This window comes from Chelonia mydas, chromosome 13 (genome assembly GCF_015237465.2).
Source record: "Chelonia mydas isolate rCheMyd1 chromosome 13, rCheMyd1.pri.v2, whole genome shotgun sequence".
Classification (NCBI taxonomy): Eukaryota; Metazoa; Chordata; order Testudines; family Cheloniidae; genus Chelonia; species Chelonia mydas.
Genome location: NC_051253.2, coordinates 23,982,890 through 24,005,781, shown reverse-complemented (window position 1 = coordinate 24,005,781; position 22,892 = coordinate 23,982,890). Strand labels below are relative to the sequence as shown.

The window sequence follows — 22,892 nt, the reverse complement described above, 5'->3', positions numbered from 1 at the left end:
CTTATTGTTATTACTTGTATTACAGTAGTGCTGAGCAGCCCTGACCATACACCAAAGCTGCACTGAACAAACATCACAGAAAGCCTGAAGTTTACAGAATGAAAGTAGGCCAAATCCCGGCTCCACTAAAATCTATGCCAAAACTCCCATGGATTTAAGTGAGACCAGAAATTAGCCCCGTGACTGCACACCGTGCCAACTGTCTCACACCTAGATATTCAAGGAGAAAAGAAAATATAAATGAGCTACTGGCTACTTTATTTAGCCCACAAATATACAGTTTGTAAATGATTTTCCAGAGCCTAAGAGCAATAGAAAAGTTTTCATATTTATTTGTGTATGTTTGTATGTAAAAATTCTCCATTGTGATTTGGAACCCAATTTTAGAATACTGGGCTAACACATAAGAAACAGAAAGTGAAACTGACCAGAAGAAACCTATTTCCAATGAACAAACTGAATGAAAAGCAAATAGACACCATGAAGAGTAAAACAATAAAGGTGACTTCCAATTTTATTTTTCACTTTTCATAACCTTTGGTGTTACGCTAAGAGATGTGGCAAGATGGAAACCTTTAACACAAAGCCCTTTACGTTATGGGGTGGGTGGAGCTCAGAATAGCGTGTTCCACTTTGTATAAAGAATTAACTGTTCATTGGAGCAAGGAAATGAATCTCACTATGCCATATCCCAGGTGAGTTCCGTAACCACCAAGTTTTAAAATTGCATTCGTTTTCTCTCCCCCCCAAATGAATATTATTATAGGAAGTAGAACAGCTTCAAGCAGGAGTGATTGAGGAAGGAGTGACCCAGAATACACAATAGTCTGGTGATTAGGGCTAAAGCTGAGCAAATAATCGGTTTTTGGTTCAGCAGCTGAACCCCTCCCCACCCCTCCCTCATCAGAACAAAAATGTGCTTAGTTTTGAAGTAAAGCTGTTTTTTTTCTGGTTGCCCTTGTCAAAATAAAATACTGACGCTATTTTGTTCAGCTCAAATGAAACACTTTGAATGTCAATTTGAAGATGATATTTAATTTAGAAGATGTTGATTTGAAACAAAATTATGTGTTTCAATGTTTTCAGAACAAACCTTTTCGACATTTCCAAAATGTTTGTTTTCAGGTGTTTTTTCGCCAAATCCAACCTGAATTTGTGGATAGTCTCAGTGTCCCAGAAAGTGCATTTTAAATTTTTGGCCAGCTCTAGTTAGGGCACTCACCTGGAATATTGGCAGTCTGGGTTCAAGTCTCTGCTCCAAGTCAGGCAAAGCAGGGACTTGAAAACAGGTCTTCTTTTGGATACATGAGTGCCCAAACCAATTGATTGTCATGGGGAGTGGTAGGGCGCCCACTCACTCGCTCTCTCTCTCTCTCTGAAAGAAAGGCCTGACCTGGCTTTGGCACCTAACTCCAGGAAAGGGTTTGCGGGTGAGAATCCCAATCTGCGGTAAGCACCACCTCTAGCCCGTCACCTTACACCCGGATCAGTGGCAGTTAGGTTCCTAAGCACCTTTATGGATCTGGGCTCTAATTCCTACCCTTTTCCTCTGCATTTCATTCCTGGCTAGCATTGGCACTCAGCTTTCTAGATTCTGAGAATCCGACTTCTTAGGTGCTAAAGGGTACATCTACCCTGCAAAATAAAGAAAAAGTGACTGCGAGTCTCAGAGCCCAGGTCAACTGACTTGGGCTTGTGGGACTCATACTATGGGGCTAAAAATAACATGTAGATGTTCCAGCTCAGGCTGGAGCCCAGGCTTTGAGACCCATCCCCCTCGCCGTGTTTCAGAACCTGGGCTCCAGCTGTAGTGTGTACGTCTATAATTCTCTCCACACAATACATGGGTAGCCTGGGTGCCTAACTCAGAGCTGTTAATTCCACTGGGCAGCAGGACGCCGAGGAGTTAGGCATTGCAAGGCCAAAATGCTCTTTGTGAACCTGGCCTTTGGTCTCTCTGTGCCTCAGTTACTTATCTGAAAATGCAGATGACAGCGCTTCCTTACTTCATGCGCGGGATAGGAGGATAAATATATTGAAGACTCTGAGGCCATCAGATACTGTACTAATAGTGACTGTGTAAGAACTACAGATAGCAACTTAGATTTGACCCCAGTCTTCTCTTTAGACTTGAGAGCAGAGTAGGCCTTGCAGGAGTTCCTGTATTCTTTTCCTTATATGCCAGGGGCCTTGCCCTATGTGTGCATAGTTTTTTATTCATCTACTCACATTCCTTGTCCTATCCAGAACGTTTTCCTAGGTAGTATCTGCATAAATTCACTCTCGTTTGACTAATTAGTTTTGTTGTTACATATAACACTTGTATACATTGGGCCCAATCCTCCACAAACAATTACCTCTCAATGGGAATTGTACTGATATATGAAGGCAGAAACGGGACATGTGTGGGGCAGTCAGGCAAGTCAAGATTACTGTGAAGCCTTACAGCGGCAAAAGAATCCAAGGCCTGATTCCCCATTCAGTTATACCAGAAACTAAACCCATCACGGTCATTTGGGATATGCCAGCATAAAACAGAGTAAGAAGAGATTCAAGGTCTTTGTACTAAAAAAAATCATTTAGTGTACAGCACTTTAAAAATATAAAAAGCTCTATAAGGCTGAATAATATTATACATTTATTTGTTTTTTACATTGCTCAACAGTGACTACTTCTGGCCACTTAAGGGCTGGTAGTTATGGCTGTGCATTCCTTCTTGAGTGCAACTGTGGTTTAGGGTCTCGAGAGAATATTGGGCATTCTCAAGGCCCCTTTAGGGAGACAAAAAACTGCTCGTCCCCAAGACTAAAAAGAGTTTATGCCAGATCTCAGATTTTTGTAGGTAGAAGCCATTCCAATGAATCTTCCCAATTATTTCTTGGACTATAAGTGTTTGTTGGAAAAATCTGTAAACAACAGTTGCCATGGGCAGTTTCAATGAGTCAGTTTAGAGCTCTAATCTCAATTCTCCGTTTCACCATTTGCTGAAAAGAAACATACAGGGACCTCCTTAAAAAGTAATTAAAGCCAGACCACACGATGTATCTACACAGCACTGCCATCTATTAATGGGAATGATGGATGCTCTGCATTTATCTTGCCACAGTTACAGCCCTACATCCTGTCTAAGAGAATCAGCTGCATGAGTGATTCAGTGAGGTTGCCTCCTGCAAATTGTGTTAATATTTCACCCAAATGGCAGAGACCTTGTCTTTGAACTAATCCCTTCTTTCCTTGCTGCAGAGGTGGGCTAACCTAATGGTCCCAGGGTTGAGATATGAATCGATTCTGCATGCACCCATCAGATTAAGCAGTAGCAGAGAAACCAGAGATGTAAGCAGCAGCAACTAACATCACATTCCTGCCATGACGACTACCTTCTCTACCAGGAATTTAGAAAGTAAGGGTCTCTGCCCCAATATGGATCTGTACTGCAATCTGGGAGAGGCCATCACCTGTCTTTGGGCCATAACACCTTGAGCTGTCATTATCATCTTAGATCTAAACAGTGGAGCCATGCTGATGCTGGTCAGTACATGATGATGGCAATCCAGTAGGTGGCACTCTTCCTTCAGCAGAGGGGCAATATTCCAGCTGATGTCCTGACCACTTGTGGTGATTAAAGACCACAATTTTACCATAGGAGAGGGGTGTAGAATTGAATGAGTAATTTGCAGTGAATAATTTGTATGATTAATTTCATCTTTCATCCTGTTCATGAATTGTCTGTGAACAGATCACTTAATTCTCAGATTTCTTCATTATTCAGAATTATTTGTGCACTTTTTTCTTCAATCCACCACAGACGCCGTGACTTATCGTTCACTATGTAACTATTACAGCTGCTCAGCACTTTGATACATCAAACCTGGTAACAGTTTTAGTATCACGTCTGGTGTATCATGAGAGGGGCAAGCACTGGAGGCTTTCCAGCCATTAGGCCTATAGGCCATTGCTCTGCTGGGTCCCCATGAGCACTCAGACACGAGTGAAGTGAATGGGCACTTCACTGGAGCTGACAGAAAAAGGAAAGGTTGAAAATGCCATAGGTACAGTGGCTTAAGCAGTATAGTTAAGGTAAAACAGCAGTTCCTCGCTTAGCCCCAGGGCACAGTCCAATGGAGAGTTAGAGCTTGTGACAGAGGGCTGAGAATCAGCAATACAACCAGCACTCTGGTCACTGTTTAACCAACTAGGCCGTCCCAGGAAGGGTCTATTAAAGAAAGGAACTCCTGATTACCCAGTGGATTGGGGCTGAGTAGCTAATGAGCTAATTAGCCATGTAACAAGGAGACTGGATGGAAGAGCACAGGAAGGAAGTGCAAGAGGGGGTGGGGGAAGAAGCAGAAGAGTGAGAAAGGCCAGTAGGGCTTTACAAAAGGGAGTTCTCTGGAACGAGACACCGTTTCTCCCCCCAACACTGGAGAAGGGGTAGTAAATCTGGAAGACATTGTAAATACTGTGACTGCACTAGTATGTAGAAGATGGTGGAGTGAAACACTGTAAATAAACTGCCTGGTGGTATATACACAAGGGAATGTATCTTGTTGTCCATGTGAAGCAAAGAGGACAGGAGCAGATGGTGCCCTGTCACAGGGCTTCTCAAGCAATTTTGGGGTGTTTTTTTACCTGCCTCATGAAAAAACAATGAAAGACATCAACTCACCCATTTTCCCTGAGTCAAAAGGAAGCAAGATGGCCCAATTTCCCCACAGTCTATCTGCATGTGGAACTGAGGCTTCCTTAAAAGTTGGCTGCCACCTCTCATTGTTTTCAATGAGACTGAACCTAAGCCAACAAGCAAAATGGCTGCCACTCTATGGTTCAGACAGGATACTGGGATTGTGAGGAGCTGCAGACACTCTGTGAAAGAGGGATGGGGAGATTGTGGGAGAGCTGGAGGCTGTGGTGAGTCTCACTGAGGGCCCTTTGTGGTGTCATCCTGCTGTTGTAGCAGCACTTCCTGCCCAGCTCCTGATTATGTCTGGAGGAGCAGGCTGTGTTAGCTAGCCTACAAGGCCCCATGCCTTCCGCAACTGAGCTGTACATAGTTGTTCTTTCTGCAGACATTAGTCCCTTCTCAATGGTTCAACACCTCATCAGAGCACAAAAGACAAATCCCTAATGTCTGGGGCACTCTGTCTGCGGTAGTCTTCTTCAAGCTCTTGTTCAGTGAAAGGGCCTGAGCTAACCACTGGTTTTGTGTCCTCCAGAGTACCCTTTAGGGCCCTCTTTGCTATAAGCCTCTGGCTGTAAGCCCTCTACATGGTCTCTCCTGCTGTGACAGATTGGTATATACCTGTCAAACTGTGATCTTCCACTGATGTTGTAACGACCATTGTGAAGAATCTGACCTATGTTTTGAGTATGTAATTGTACCTACCTAGAGATGTCAATGACAGACCAAGGACAGAGTATTGCAATGCCTGAGAACTCCCTGCAGGACTAACACAAGAGTCATCAACTAGGATGGTCTTCCCAGTCAAAGAGGTCCACCCTCAGAACAATGGGTTTACTACAGAGTGGCCAGGCTGAAGGAAACTGGTTTTCCCTGTTTGGACTCCAAGGGGGCTTCTCAGCTAAATGAAGTGCTGAAGATGACCAGCTGTTCACACGATAGAGGGGACAGAACCCTAGCACCCCAGGATGACAGTCATCCTGCTCTTGCCTCTTTGGCCTTCCAGCCAGTTCACACATTTTAGACCCACTCCATCTGGGATAACAAAGTCCAATGAACAAGAGTCCAACAAATAATTCCAAGACCTTGTGTCAGGTCTCCACCCTCTGACTCTGGGCCCAGAGGCCCTTACATCGTTGTTTCAGGGTTTTAAATCATTCTTATCCCCTTATGTCAGGAGGGCTTCACACCACCTTCCCCCATACCTGATAGGTGAACCCAGGCCTACCCTCGACATGGGGTTCCAGTCCAGGGACCCTAGGATTAGCAGCCTCATAGACTTAAAATCAGAAGGGACCATCATGATCATCTAGTCTGGCCTCCTGCACATTGCAGGCCACAGAACCTCACCCACGCGCTGCAGTAATAGACGCCTAACCTCTGGCTGAGTAACTGAAGTCCTCAAATCATGATTTAAAGACTTCAAGTTACAGAAAATCCACCATTTACACTAGTTTAAATGTGCAAGTGACCCGTGCTCCATGATTCAGACGAAGGTGAAAACCTCCCAGGGTCTCTATCAATCTGACTCAGAGGAAATTCCTTCCTGACCCCAAATATGGTGATCAGTTAGATCCTGAGCATGTGGGCAAGACCCACCAGCCAGACACCTGCAAAAGAATTCTCTGTAGTAATTCAGAGCCCTCTCCATCTAGTGTCCCATCACTAGCTGTTGGAGATATTTGTTGCTAGCAGTCACAGATCGGCTACATGCCATTGTAGGCAGTCTCATCATACCTTCCCCTCCATAAACTTATGAAGCTCAGTCTTGAAGCCAGTTTTTTTTCCCCCACTGCTCCCCTTGGAAGGCCGTTCCAGAACGTCACTCCTCTGATGGTTACAAACCTTGGTCTAATTTCAAGCCTAAACTTGTTGATGGCCAGCTTATATCCAATTGTTCTTGTGTCCACATTGGCACATAACTTAAATAACTCGTCTCCCTCCCTGGTATTTCCCCCTCTGATATATTTATAGAAAGCAATCATATCTCCACTCAGCCTTCTTTTGGTTAGGCTAAACAAACCAAATTCTGAGTCTCCTTTCATAAGGTAGGTATTCCATTCCTCAGATCATCTTGGTAGCTATGGGTGGCAGGTGAAGCCCCCCTTCAGGGAAGCAAGCCCCCCCACTTCTGCCTGAGGCCCCGCCCCCTTCCGGAGCCCCGAGCACTCCTCCCTTGTGGCAAGAGACCCGCTCTGCCCGACCCCTCCCACAATCACCTGTCCCCAGCACCGGGCCAAGCTGCCGGCCCCCCTGGGCACCAAGCTGATCCACTGGCCCAAACCTCCACGCCTGGATCCAGCACTGCCCCAAGCTGTCCCTGGCTGCTGGTGGGCCTGAGCTCAGGAGTTGATCCCCAGCTAGCTTCAGGTGTGTGCGGGGGCCCTTGGGGCGCAACATAGGCGGGGTCACAGCCTGGGTCAGGGGAGGTTTAGCCTGCCTTGACCTATGATACCTGCTGCTCATGCTGGTAGCCCTTCTATGCACCTGTTCCAAAGGTTCTGCCAGACATTTTGCTGCTGCATCCCCAGACTCTTTCCTACCTTTCTTGCTTCAGGCCTTTGCCCCAGTCCCTTCCTTGGCTCTTTATAACAAGTAACATTTCCCAGGGCTTTTCCCCTGGGGATCTGGTTCTTACCCTTGTGTCAGGGTGTCATAACCATACAGTTAAGGGTAGCCAAGAATTCCTCCTTACCTGTAATGGGTTACGAATCTCAGATACCCTGGTTGGCACTTGACCAAAAGGACTAATGGGGAAAGAAGATACTTTCAAATCTGGCAGGGTGTGGGGAGGGGGGGGGGAGGCTCTGTTTGTTCTCTTTGTTTTGGTGTTCTCTTGGGAAGCAGAGAAGCACCAGGTCAGAAAACCCCTTCTCCTATAAACCATCCTAAAGTTAGTCTCAATGTTGCAAAAAGAGTAAGTAAATAAGGCAGGGCGCGCTAGATTACCTTTTGTTTTCAACTTGTGAATTTTCCCTGTGCTAAGAGGGAGGTTTATCCCTGTTTTTTGTAACTTTAAAGTTTTGCCTAGAGGGGAATCCTCTGTGTTTTGAATCTGATTACCCTGTAAGGTTACCTTCCATCCTGATTTTACAGAGGTGCTTCTTTTACTTTTTTTTTCTCTTTATAATAAAGTTCTGTTTTTTAAGAATCTGGTTTACCTATTTGGTTGGTATATTATTCTCAAGCCTTCCCAGGAAGGTGGTGTAGGGCTTGGGGGGATATTTTGGGGGAATAGGAATTCCAAGTGGTCCTTTCCCTGATTCTTTGTCTAACTCACTTGGTGGTGGCAGCGCACCGTCCAAGGACAAAGAATTTGTGCCTTGGGGAAGTTTTTAACCTAAGATGATAGAAATAAGCTTAGGGGGCTTTCATGCGGGTCCCCACATCTGTACCCTAGAGTTCAGAGTGGGGAGGGAACCCTGACACAGGGTCAGCCACAGGAGCTTGTTCCAATCCTGTCTCTTCTAGGTATCTTCCCTCCCTGGGCTTCCTCTTCACCCTGCAAGATCCTTCCTGTTCCCTACAGGTCTCTCCACTCTTCAGTGGCAAGAAAGTAACTGCAGAGTTCTTACCTCTATCTCTGCAGCCCCTTCTGCTCCAAAACTTCCTCTCTTTATAACACCCCACAGCTCCTCCCCAGCTGGGCTTCATCTTGAATTATGCCTTCCCCTCCCCAACTGCAACAACCTTTTCACCACCTGGGTGGGGTAGATATCCCATCACAGATGGCCATACAGCAGCCTTGCCTGGGCTTACTCTGGTGTATGTTATGGCCCAGAATCTCCACAGTATTGAATGTCCCTGATGCATCTCCTTCCATGTACAGTCTCACAAACAGCATACCACCTACACCAGGGCATATGAGGGAGAGAGTTTAGGTCTGCTCACATCAGCCCCATGCTGCTTTGGCACCAGGGAAATTCTCTCCTACCCCTTAGGATTCATTTAGAGCCCCTATATACTACTGGAGTGAAGCCAGAATTGGCCCATGAATATTTGATTCCTGTTTACGTAAGGTAAAGCTCAAGGCTGTGGAAGAGACTTCCACAACTGGTAGACCCTTAAATGTGTTTTTTTGTTCAGCATGCCTGGATTCCCAACCACTCAGTGTTAAAAGTCAACTTCAAACATAACCTAGGAACCCTTGCTCCGATCAACAAAAGGAACATTTGACAAGAGAGCTGTGGAAGTTCCAGAACCAGTCAAGTGCCTTTTCACAGTTTGTTCACACATCAAGCAATCTTGTTTCTGTGAGTTTTCGAGTGTCATGTTGCACAACACAGCATAGGAAGCCACTCTCTGCTGCTGATTATTTTAAGGAAGCAATGCTGTCTTGTGTCCATATTTGTTTTAAAATTTTCTAAGGAAAAAGAACAATCACACAATTCATTAAAAAGTTTCTGTAGACCAGACACGTGGTTAACTCAAGGAGTACTTGTGGCACCTTAGAGACTAACAAATTTATTAGCGCATAAGCTTTCGTGAGCTACAGCTCACTTCATCGGATGCATACAGTGGTGCTGTAGCTCACGAAAGCTTATGCTCTGATAAATTTGTTAGTCTTTAAGGTGCCACAAGTACTCCTTTTCTTTTTACAGATACAGACTAACACAGCTGCTACTCTGAAACCTGTGGTTAACTCAGAGGACCATTGATGACATCTTCATCATCTGGACCCATGGAAAAGAAGCCCTTGAGGAATTCCACTATGATTTTAACAATTTCCATCCCACCATCAACCTCAGCCTAGACCAATCCACACAAGCGGTCCATTTCCTGGACACTACTGTGCTAATAAGCAATGGTCACATAAACACCACCCTATACCGGAAACCTACTCACCTCTGTACTTACCTACATGGCTCCAGCTTCCATCCAGGACACACCACATGATCCATTGTCCTACAGCCAAGCTCTAAGATACAACCGCATTTGCTCCAATCCCTCAGACAGAGACAAACACCTACAAGATCTCTATCAAGCATTCTTACAACTACAACACCACCCACCTGCTGAAGTGAAGAAACAGACTGACAGAGCCAGAAGAGTACCCAGAAGTCACCTACTACAGGACAGGCCCGACAAAGAAAATAACAGAACGCCACTAGCCTTCACCTTCAGCCCCCAACTAAAACTCTCCAGCGCATCATCAAAGATCTACAACCTATCCTGAAAAATGATCCCTCACTCTCAGAGATCTTGGGAGACAGACCAGTCCTTGCTTACAGACAGCCCCTCAACCTGAAGCAAATCCTCTCCAGAAACCACACACCACACAACAAAAACACTAACCCAGGAACCTATCCTTGCAACAAAGCCCGATGCCAACCCTGTCCACATAATTTATTCAAGTGACACCATCATAGGACCTAATCACATTAGCCACGCCATCAGGGGCTCATTCACCTGCACATCTACCAGTGTGATATATGCCATCATGTGCCAGCAATGCCCCTCTGCCATGTACATTGGCCAAACCGGACAGTCTCTACGCAAAAGAATAAATGGACACAAATCTGACATCAGGAATCATAACATTCAAAAACCGGTAGGAGAACACTTCAACTTCTCTGGCCACTCAGTAACAGACTTAAAGGTGGCAATTTTGCAACAGAAAAGCTTCAAAAACAGACTCCAACAAGAAACTGCTGAGCTTGAATTAATATGCAAACTAGATACCATTAACTTGGGTTTGAATAGAGACTGGGAGTGGCTGGGTCATTATACATATTGAATCTATTTCCCCAATTTAAGTATCCTCACACCTTCTTGTCAACTGTCTAAACGGGCCATCTTGATTATCACTACAAAAGTTTTTTTTCTCCTGCTGATAATAGCTCATCTTAATTAATTAGCCTCTTACAGTTGGTATGGCTACTTCCACCTTCTCATGTTCTGTGTATTTGTATCTATCTATATCTTCTTACTATATGTTCCATTCTATGCATCCAATGAAGTGGGCTGTAGTCCACGAAAGCTTATGCTCAAATAAATTTGTGAGTCTCTAAGGTGCCACAAGTACTCCTGTTCTTTTTTCAGAGGACCAGTTCACTATATATCTGCAGTGACTGCAAAGTGGGTATCAGACACTACCGTTCTGATTATATCCACTTTGCACTGGTGTAAGTGATTGTGCAAAGTGCAGGACACCAAGGAATTGGGCTCATAGTCTAACATATGAATGAAGATAAAAGTGAGCAGCTTAAAAATGGCTTGAAGACTGCCAGTATGGTGCTAACTGATTTCAAAGGTGGTACTATTCCAGGATGGTTGGTAGTTATTTGCAAGTACATAGAAAAAGATGAAATGTAAGAAGAACTAATTATCTTGTTGACAGTGTCAGGAATAACTGTGGAGTAAGATGCTTTCACTGAAGAGGCTCAGGCATTTTCCATAAGCAGACACTAAGTACAAGCATTGTGTCTATGACAAAAGATGGAGCTCCTTGTAGAGGCAGCTGTAATGTGGATTGTGATGCAGAGCTCATTGTTATGGGGAAAACTTTAACTAAAAGAAAACATGCTGCCCTAATTTATACCTTTAAAAAAACCTTTCCAAGCGATAAATTGATTCTTGTTTCTCTCTGTGATGGGCCCATGTGCCACTGGGAGCACTAAGTTATTTAAATAAATAAAAAGTACTCTGATAGCAAGAGGCTATGGTCTGAGCCACACCCATGATCTCATACTGATGTGGGCATTTTGTTGTTTCCTTATGTGGAATTGTGATTAACAGATAGGAAAGTTAAGCAAAGACTGGCCTGATGACTAAGTCTCCAAGCATAGCATTTTTGAATGGCGAGAATAACCTCTGGAGCACTGGAGGATGACAGAGCCTGTATGCTTGCTAACTCCTCATGAAGCTACATGTCTGGTGGAAGCAAGCAGCGGTAGCAGCAGGCAACAAATGGCCATAAATGACAGGGAGGAATTCCCCCCAGAGCTCATATGAAGCACCTTGAGACAGAAAGAGAGCCCCTTGTTTCCTTTGTAGTCTGCCTAGAGTCAGATTCCTTGTTCTGCTGCCACTCCACATTCTTCTTTCTTCTCCACTTCAAAGACAATGGTAGTGACTTTCAGAAACGTGGAAGAGGAAAAGAACAAAGGAGAGAGGTAGAAAGAAGTGAGCATGCAACAGATACAGAAGGAGAAGAGAGAGGAAGCATGAAAATGGGAAGAGCGGTGTTAACCATGGGGCTGTTCAACATCACCTTGAAGAACTCACGCTTAATCTAAAATAAGTGCCGATAGATGAACCTCTTGAATATTTGAGCCTAGAGTTTAGTCTCTGCATATTAACTGACCACTGTATTGTAATTACTTATATAAAGAAGACTGTTTGGTTTTATTTAGTGCCTTTCATACCCAAGGTATAGAAAGTGCCTTGAGAAATAAGATATATAACTTATGACTGCAGTTAACTGCAGGCAAACAGAGAAGCCATTATGTGTTCCGTAATACTTCACACTCTGCCTTGGACAACACAACCTGTTTTACCAAACACAAGTACTTTGGCTGGGATAATGAGGTTATCGCCATCAGAAACAAGTACAAGGGACTTTGGTTTGCCACTTCTTTCATTGGTGCGCCTAACAGCATAGTATCCATGAGTGTTGTACTGCAGTGTCAATGCCAATTAAAGGTGTCCCAGTTTTGTTTATGGGACTGGAACTGCCATTTGCTGACTTGAAGGTGGGGAGAATTAACACATCCACAGTATATAAACCACTAACATTAAATGGGTGTTAAACTTTCATAACTTCTAACAAGTCTAAAAATCCAGTTAGATTTGCTGAGAGCTTCTTAGTGGATCATAAACCAGGGCTGAGTTCTGCATGAGACAGGGCCACATTTTGGGCAGAATTAGGCCAGTCCATGGTTTCACACCAAAGCCACTTAAGCATTATGGTTTCAGACATGTTTCATTTTGAGTTTGTGGTTCCATCAAATCTGAAGCTCAGAGTACAAGTGGCAGAACTATTTGCAAAACCCCATCAAGCTGTCTAGAGTGGCTCATGAACGTGGTGCCAACCTCAGAGCAGACTGTTACAAACCAGGGCACAAACCCCGAACTGGTTTTGTGTTCTATAATTAGATTTCACCAACAAAGTCTCAAGTGTGAACTCCTCAAGCACTGTTATAGTCTTAACAGAGAGTCATAAACAGTCCCCTTGGGCACTCCGGTCTATCTTGCTACCCAGGAAAGACTGCCTTTGTGACAGATGGCCTCTTACACCGAATTCTCAATAATATTCAGTTTACTCCAAGTCCCAAAGGACCAGTCACTTACTCCCGGTGAATTGCACCTCAGATCACATCCCAAAGACAACACTTATAGCCAGTCCTGTAATAAACTAAAGATTTATTAACTAAGAAAAATAAACAAGAGTTATTTACAAAGTTAAAGCAGGTAAACACAGACAAAGTTAGTTATAGTCTTAGATTCCAAAAAATAATAGAAATAACATGCAAGAGCCTCATGTCCTGTAGGGCTAGCCCAAGCTAAACATCTGGGGATCCCTTGCTTATGCTTAGAAGTCTTGCCCTCTCCCTGAAGTCCAACCAGCATAGGGACACAGTGCCTTCTGGTCAAGTATTTTTATTCCCTTTCCCCAGAGTTCAAACTCTGTGATGCGGTGAGGGTTTGTGCATGTCCGTTCTTCATGGGTGTTGAGGGAGCAATCAACAAAGTCTTTTGTCTACCAGTGTTCCACAATGGTTTGTCTGGCATCTACAGGACTTCTTTTGTTGGGCAGGAGATGACACCTCTCATAGTAAACTAGTATTTCACACTTGGTAATGCTTCTCTCCTGACTGTGGAGGTTTCCAATTTCATAGCAAACACTTTTATAGCTACAAAGCAAACTCTTAAAGAAGTATGGGCTGGATGAATGCACTATAAGGTGGGTAGAAAGTTGGCTAGATTGTCGGGCTCAACGGGTAGTGATCAATGGCTCCATGTCTAGTTGGCAGCCGGTGTCAAGTGGAGTGCCCCAGGGGTCGGTCCTGGGGCCGGTTTTGTTCAATATCTTCATAAATGATCTGGAGGATGGTGTGGATTGCACTCTCAGCAAATTTGCGGATGATACTAAACTGGGAGGAGTGGTAGATATGCTGGAGGGCAGGGATAGGATACAGAGGGACCTAGACAAATTGAAGGATTGGGCTAAAAGAAATCTGATGAGGTTCAATAAGGATAAGTGCAGGGTCCTGCACTTAGGACGGAAGAACCCAATGCACAGCTAGAGACTAGGGACCGAATGGCTAGGCAGCAGTTCTGCGGAAAAGGACCTAGGGGTGACAGTGGACGAGAAGCTGGATATGAGTCAACAGTGTGCCCTTGTTGCCAAGAAGGCCAATGGCATTTTGGGATGTATAAGTAGGGGCATAGCGAGCAGATCGAGGGACGTGATCGTTCCCCTCTATTCGACATTGGTGAGGCCTCATCTGGAGTACTGTGTCCAGTTTTGGGCCCCACACTACAAGAAGGATGTGGATAAATTGGAGAGAGTCCAGCAAAGGGCAACAAAAATGATTAGGGGTCTGGAACACATGACTTATGAGGAGAGGCTGAGGGAACTGGGATTGTTTAGTCTGCAGAAGAGAAGAATGAGGGGGAATTTGATAGCTGCTTTCAACTACCTGAAAGGGGGTTCCAAAGAGGATGGTTCTAGACTATTTTCAGTGGTAGAAGAGGACAGGACAAGGAGTAATGGTCTCAAGTTGCAGTGGGGGAGGTTTAGGTTGGATATTAGGAAAAACTTTTTCACTAGGAGGGTGGTGAAACACTGGAATGCGTTACCTAGGGAGGTGGTAGAATCTCCTTCCTTAGAAGTTTTTAAGGTCAGGCTGACAAAGCCCTGGCTGGGATGATTTAATTGGGGATTGGTCCTGCTTTGAGCAGGGGGTTGGACTAGATGACCTCCTGAGGTCCCTTCCAACCCTGATATTCTATGATTCTATGATTCTTAAATTGTACCTTGTAACATGGGATATGATGGTATAAGTGAGATTAATGCAATGCAGCCACTCACAAGCATTTCATAAAGTCCAAACACTGAACACATTCTTATAAACCTAACATCTATTTTAACAATGTGAACACACAGGTGAGCCAAACTTGTTTCTGGCTATGCATTTGTCAGTTTTCAGTGAGGCCTAAGGGCCTTGGCAAGCACTGGCACCTGATCTCTGTAAACCAAAAAGTCTAGGTTTTTCCCAATGTGACGAAAAATACACAAGCCTCATTCTGCAAAGAAAAAGTGCAAATGATGATGAGAGAAACTAAATGGGTCTCTTATAGTGAACACAATGTATTGCATATGGGATGTTCTGATCTGCAGCATGAACTTCATTGAGTAACACTGTGTTCTGTATAAACAAACAAACAAACCTCCCATTACCGCTGCAACCATGGAACGGCAAGGCTCCAGGACTATCTGTCCTCGTTGCTCAACAGAGACATCTGAATCAGAGCTCCAGCCTGCAGTCTCCACAGAGACCATGGGAACTTCTGCAATGATGAGCAAAATCAGACAGACTATGGAATAGACGATCCCCGTTTAGTGGATGGAACAACAATGATCTCCCATTCCAAGACACTCATTTTTCACAGGACTAGTGGAATGTTAAGGGTCCTGGGCTTTACGCTAGTTCCACATAAGAAAAACGCATAGAAATAAGGGAAGGAGTTAAATTGGTCTCAGCTCTGGAAATTACATATGAGTCTGAACAAAAATCCCAAGAGACAAACTATTGGATTGTTCAAAATCCCAACCCAAAATTGAATCTAAATCTTGCAAGTGGTCCTGGTCTTTACTGTGGCCAAAACCGCACATTCCTGGATCAGCAAATTTGGGGGTAGTACAAACATTGGATCCTGATCCAAATTTTGCAGCCTGCACAGATCTCTATATGAAGGCAGGAAGAAGGTGCACTGGCAGAGCTGTAAGGAGTGGGAGAGGGGGGCACACTGGAACAATAAAGCTCTCTGCAAATCCACAATGCAGTGTATTTGCCAAGCTGTATGTGGGAGCTTTCAGAAGTCTGTTGACATTGAGCCTACTCCTACTCCCACTCCCTTTGAAGATGCCTGTGATTTCAAAGGGATATGGATATGGTTCATTTTTCCTACTACTGGCTGGTTCTATTAGTCCCTCACCTTAACAAGGTCATTAAAAATAATAGAGCGAAAATATGCTTGAGTCCTTTTATGGGACAATATCATCCCCTTTGAGCATGTTACTAAGTCCAGGTTTAGAACCAGGATCTCGTTTAGTTTGTAACCCCACTTCCCCCACTCTCACCACCTAATATATCAATGCTGAACTTCAGTGTATTCTCTTTGATCTTTCTCTGGTCTGACTTATTTGAAAACAGCACTCAGATAAGGTACTTGAACTCCTCATGCATATTCATAACAGCAGACACCTATTGACCATTGCTGGTTTCAGTTTGATGCAAACTAGTTGTTATACAGTCTAGCCCCACAGGAGAGCTCTCAAAATGTGACATGCACATGGGCTAATTAAAGCTGTAAGTGATCTATGATGAAGTTTGTCCTAATGGACCACTGCACTTGGCAGGTCCAGGACAAATTTGGTCACATATATCTTTGAAAGAGAGGTTGTAATTTCCCTGGATCCCTCACCTGGCTCAATAAATATAAACAAAAAAAGAAAATGAAATGTGTTGTTTTTCCTAGCAAATCAGAATCTGCAGCAATAACTCCACTGAGCAGCCAGCAACTTCTGGAGGCAAATTGGCTTCTTGAACAATCTGAAATAAATCTCAGGGGATAATTACAGAACAGAGAAAATGCCATAAATTCAATTTAATTGACAGCAACGAAATGGAAGAGGGGGAAGAAATCATTTTTTTCTCCTTTCATAAGGTCTTTGGGACATCCAGAGAGTGGGAAGGGTAAGAGACTCTCAGAAATAAAGCCCCCTGCCTCCGATAATAGGACTGGAGTAACTCAGTGCATGTGAGGGACTCTGCTTCAAGGCAAGCCTCATCTAGGAAACCACCAACCTGAGTCCTTGCTAATGGATTCACAATGAGAATCAATCATGAGGAAAATCAGGTTAACCTGAACCGTTTTATACTCCAGACCCTCTGAACCTACTCAAGGTGATTTTCAAATGAAAATTGTGAACTCGGCTTTAAGGATTGAGACAGCTTTATCTGTAAGCCCAAGAATCCTGCTGCTGTTAGCAGGATCAGACAGTACAGTATGATCTGTTACAACAGAGCGGAGCTTGCTGCTGGAGCCTCTGTGTTCACCTGGATTGATTCTCTGCAGATATTAGTCCATGTTACCATTTGGAGACCTTGTTCCAAATCCCTAAGTATTCCATCTGTGCTCTCCATACCCACACATAGGGGAAGCCAGAGCAATACAATGGCAGGTAATGGCCTGGAAAAAAATCAGCAAAAATCTAAGCACAGTTTACTGCCAGACATGTCAGCGTTTTAGTTTGGAACCCATGGGAAAGGAAAGAGATCTGGGAAATGATTTACTTTATTCAAGCAGTTTATGTGTAGTTCCAGTTTATGTGTAGTACCACCTTCATTCATGGAAGAGGCAGCATGTCCTAGAGCAGGAGTCTGGGAGTCTAGAGATCAGGGTTCTATTCCCCAAACTGCCACTAATTCACTCTAATTACACCCCCCTCAAAAGTTCTATCAGGCCTTTGAACTAAGCTGCTATAGACATGGCTCACTGAGTGCTACTGACCCATGGGCTCAGTATTCTACACAAGACACACTCCCTGCTCCAAGGAATTTGCATTCTAAGGATGACATTGTGGACTTAGCCACTACTTATGTTAGCTGAGGTATGAAGATATCCTGCGGAGTGATCCAGGGAGTCCCTGGGACCAGGAGCCATGGTGTCTGCTTCCAGGATATCTACTGCTCTGGTGGCTGATAAGGCACCTTCCCCAACCCACTTGTGGAAGCCAGGATAACAAGCCACTGCTACAAATACAGAGTCATCAAGAGGGAGCAAACACATGACCTCCAGCAGCAAAAGCTGCTATCGTTTGAGCTAAAGAAGTAACATCAGTAATCAAATCTTATCCTCCCTGGGGCCTGCCTTGGGTTGCCAGCTTTGGTTGGATGAATTCCTGGAGGTTTCATCACATGACATTATCTTTAATTCCTGGAGACTCCAGGACAATCCTGCAGAGTTGGCAACCCAAGGCCTCCCCTAGAGGGAAACATGATCCTATTTTTTAAGCCTGTATATTATACTAGCATCACTTTTAGCACTAGCCTTGCACAGAGAGCACCAGGACCGAGACTGTATCTAGCCTCCCAGGAGGCACCAGGGCTTCCTTTTGCCTCCTGTCACCACTGAGCAGCTGCAAGGGGTAGCTGCAGTCTATCTTATAATCAGGCGCATAGGACCCAGGGTCAGAGGAGTAAATGCTGTTGCAGTGCAGGCTGTATTGCATTCATTTATTTATGTATAAGTGACATCTTTTCAGAGGATTATGGGAAAGGCTTCATGGAAGGAGCTAAGTTTTAATTAGTACAATGTGTTGTTTAAATTGCTTTCTATTCCAATGTAGTGACCTCCACCATAGGTTGTCAGCAGGGTGCCAATTTGGAACTATCACAAGCCCCAACCACATGCACTAAAGGAATAACTCTGCCAGCTGGCAGCTGTAGCAAGTCCTTGTCCTCTGTCTGGTCTAACCCTTAGAGGAGGACACAACACGCTTAGTCAGCAGGTTACTCAAGTATTTGCACTCTGGAATTTTGACCAGCATATAACAGGACTTTTCTGAGAATGTTCTTTCCTCCCCACATCTTCCTCCTCTTGCTTCCGACGACTACTCAGACTGTGCCAACAAAGGAAGACATACATTTGTGTATCTGCGCAGAGATACAGCTGTTCACAGACACAAAAGCAAAATGTCCTTGAAAATATATTGCCAGGGAAGCTGAAAGGTTCAAAGAGAACCCAAAGTAGGCTGTTGGTATTAACACTGCCATTTTAATCCCTGGAAGCCCAGTCCAGTCAGTACATGGTACAAAGAATCACGCATCTATGCAGTTTGGACTTGCTGGACATTCCTGTCTAAGAGGCCACCTAATTTTAAATACCAGTCTAGCATCACCACCATAGTGTCACTTCACAGGTGTGCTCATAAATCAAGTCACAGGAAGCACATTCGCCATATGTCCACACTTGGAGCTAGCAGTGTGATTCCCAGCTTGATTAGACGTACTCTGGCCAGCTCTCATCAAGCCAGCACACTGAGGACAGTCGTGTAGCTGCAGTAGCAAAGGCAGCACCAACGGTGGCACAGGTGAGCTGCCCTGAGTCACAAACCTGCCCAGACCCAGTGGGTAGATACTTAGGACAGCTAGTCCCTGCTGCTAATGGCAATGCCTGTGCTACAATTCCAAATGTAGGTGAAGGCTAGGAGATGAGGATTTCCTCTTCCAGTCTGACAAAAATTGCTGAGATAAGTTAGATGTTTTCAAGTCACCAGGGCCTGATGGAATACATTCTAGAATACTCAAGGAGCTGACTGAGGAAATATCTGAGCTATTAGCGATTGTCTTCGAAAAGTCCTGGAAAATGGTTGAGATTCCAGAGGACTGGAAAAAGGGCAAATATGGTGCCAATCTATAAAAGGGGGAATAAGGACAACCGAGAGAATTACTGAACAGGCAGCTTAACTTCAGTAACCAGAAAGATAATGGAGCAAATAATTAAGCAATCAATTTGCAGACATCTAGAAGATATTAAGGTGTTAAGTAATAGTCAGCATGGATTTGTCAAAAAACAAAATCATGTCAAACCAACCTAATAGCTTTCTTTGGCAGGGTAACAAGCCTTGTGGATGGGGGAAAGTGGTAGATGTGGTATATCTTGACTTTAGTAAGATTTTTGATACGGTCTAGCATGTCCTTCTTATTAAAAAAACCTATAGAAATACAACCTAGATGGAGGTACTATAAAATGGTTGCATAAGTTGCTGGAAAACCATTCCCAGAAAGTAGTTATCAGTGTTTCACAGTCGAGCTGGAAGGACATATTGAATGGGGTCCCACAGGGATCAGTTCCGGGTCCAGTTCTGGTCAATATCTTCATCAATGATTTAGATAATGGCACAGAGAGTACACTCAAAGTTTGTGGATGATAAGCTGGGAGAGGTTGCAAGTGCTTTGGAGGATAGGATTAAAATTCAAAATGATCTGGACAAACTGGAGAAATGGTCTGAAGTAAATAGGATGAAATTCAATAAGGGCAAAGTACTCCTCTTAGGAAGGAAGAATCAGTTGCACAGATACAAAATGGGAAATGACTGCTTAGGATGCAGTACTGCTGAAAGGGATCTGCGGGTCATAGTGGCTCACAAGCTAAATATGAGTCAACAGTGAAACACTGTTGCAAGCAAAAAAATAAAAAAACAAACGCAACTGTATTAGCCAGAGTGTTGTAAGCAAGACATAAGAAGTAATTCTTCTACTTTACTCAGGCCTCAGCTGGAGTATTATGTCCAGTTCTGGGCACCAGGAAGTCCATGACCAAGCAAGGAACTGAAGCCAGTTCAATTTGTGTCCCAGTGTGTTAGCCACAAGACCATCCTTCCTCTCAAGGCTGCTCTGCCCGCATCTTCTATGGCAGTGGCTGGTAAAGCCCTGATCCAGCCCTCTTGTTAAATACTAGGAAACTTGGAGTTTGGGGATTAGTAATCAAGGAAGAGGAGAGAATTGAAAAAATCTCTGAGTCTAAACATTTGTACCGTGCTCATCAGTAAGCTACAGTGAATAAAGGCTACTTTCCTCCTTAAATGAAACCATCCACACAGTGGATTTAACACACTTCAATTTATGTGTAATAAACTTCACACTGTCAGTTGATTTGTCTTAACTTTTCCTGAGTGTCCCCATATAGACATGGTCTGAGTACCTCAGTATCAGAATAAGCTGAATCTCCACTGACTCTGCTTACACAGGGACTGGATAAGTAATGCCTATGTTGCATGAGATTGAAAGAAATCTCAGTATCTCCACATATTAGCATCTCCTTAGTGAAAGGGCAGCTCCTTGCCTTCTCAGTCATGTCCAATTGTTCCCTGAGTCAGTCCTGCCGCATTCTAACCTTTTGTTCCCCGTGATACAATGCCATGTAGCTATAAAGCAAAATGTCACTCCACACAATGCACCCCGCACATCTTGTAATTGCCTCTGCCTTTCCGTCCCACCTGGCAGAGACAGGCCCTTTTGCTCAAAGAGATGTAACCCAAGTATCAATAAATCAAAATGTCACCACTGATACAATGCACACATGTAAGTGGAGCTCTTTGTTTAGGTCTCCTTGGTGCTTTGTTTCCCTGGGGTTGTACAAAAAATATTGGGAACAGTTACCACTCATTTGTCTTACTTTTGGTATAAAAGATTAACTCCTGGTGCCTAAAAAGAACAGAGATCAAACAGGAGGAGGAAACAATAAAACCTGCTTAAGCAGGAGTCAAAGAGCACCTCTCATGTAAATGTGGCTGGCTTGTTTGCTTCCAATGTGCTGTACGCTGCTTTCCCCCTCTGCTTTCAGCAAGTAGCATTTAAAATTCAAAGGCACAGGCAAGCCTGGGGTCTGTTTTGCCTATGATGAAAAGCATCCTAATAAACAATATTTGTATATGTGTGCATGGTGTGGAGGGGTGCAACCAGAGCCCAGCTAAAGCTGGAAGCTTACTAGCCTGAGATTTGTGCTGTGTGATGGGAGGAAGAAATCATAGATGTTAATGTTAATATCTTTCATAAACTATGTTTAAGTGGCAGCTGTAATGTCCTGGAGAGCACTCTTCCACCCAGGTGTGTTAGCTTCCAGTATGTATAGTTTCATTAAACTCAATGTGTTTATTAGGCCGGGTTAGGAAACTGGGTCCTGATCTAGCAAGGCACTTCAACATGTGCTTAACATTAAGCATGCAAGTAGTGCCACTAAGTCAAAAGGACTACACATGTGCTTAAGTACTTTGCTGAAAGCAAGACCAAATTCTCCATTAGGACTTTGTAACAACAACAGTAGGACTGCCTCACCCTCTGAGAGCCCATCCCTAGTGTTATACTGAGGCCACACTATGTACTGGGTCAGGCCTCCAGGGTTTTTATGTCAGTGCTATTTGCATACACAGGGTAGACATGATCTGTAAAGCCCATAGTTATCTTATGCTCCTTGCCATAAAGTTTCAGTGCTATGCTATAAGGAACTCCCAATAAGCCAGGATACAGCAGCACTGTACATCAATACGGAGTATAAATGTTAGACTCCGTGCACAGCACTGACCTTGGTTAACAACATGCAGTCCCAAGATGCAAATAGACTAGAAACCCCTGTTGTGGCTCATTTACCTGAGCAACCCAAGAATCTCTTGTGCAGGGTTGTCCTGGTGGCTGAATCACAGTGTCACTGAATCACAGTGAATTTACAGACACCCTGTCAGTTGCTCCCGGGAAAGTCTCTCTAGAGGTCCCAGCTTTCTCCTAAATTGGTCTCGCTATTCACCTCAAGTCAGCCCAGTCTATCAACTTAACCCAAAATAAGTCAAACAGCCTTAAAACTCCAGGGCTTGCACTCTTCCTCTGACTCCCTCTCATCTTCTAAGAAGTAGCCTGGTATAGGGCTCATCTCATGCTGTTCTACTGCCTTTATAACTAGGCTTGTTTTCCTTATTGACACCAGCTGTGGGTGCCTGCCTCCATAATTGGCAACTTTGGCAGCTGTGCTGGGGTGTGGTCAGCCTCATTTCCTGGGGGGAGACTCTCCTCTCCCCTCCCTGTACTCAGTATGGGGTTTGTAAACTCCAGCATACACCCTGATGCTCCACCACACATCCCCCAAAGCTGCAAGAACCTCCTGGGAAGCTAATGGGTTCTTGGAATTTTGGAGGAATCAAGTATTTTCAAGCTTTCTACATGTGTCTATAAAAGATACAGCCTTCCTGTCCCACTCCAGCCCCACAACGGGTCAGCCTTGTCTAGCTATTTGTTTCCATACAGAAACTGAAAAGGGTCTGACATCTTTATTAAGCACTTTCTTAGAAGCTGACAATGAGCAAAGAAACCTCACAACCTTATCTGACTGTATGAGCAATGTGTCCATGTTCAAAATGTTTATCAGCATCTACAGTGCCAGACTTATCCTATATCTCATGTAAAGATCCTGGTTCTTTTCTTAACAAATT

General features: G+C 44.1%; 1 long non-coding RNA gene across 1 annotated transcript in view; it reads right to left on the bottom strand.

Moving 5' to 3' along the window:
- LOC122462767 overlaps positions 1 to 22,310 on the bottom strand; it is a 60,297-nt gene extending 37,987 nt beyond the window's left edge. Inside the window, exon 1 of the long non-coding RNA XR_006285516.1 lies at positions 22,060 to 22,310. This is a non-coding gene — a long non-coding RNA (uncharacterized LOC122462767). The remainder of the gene's footprint in view (positions 1 to 22,059) is intronic.
- Positions 22,311 to 22,892: the final 582 nt, after the last annotated feature.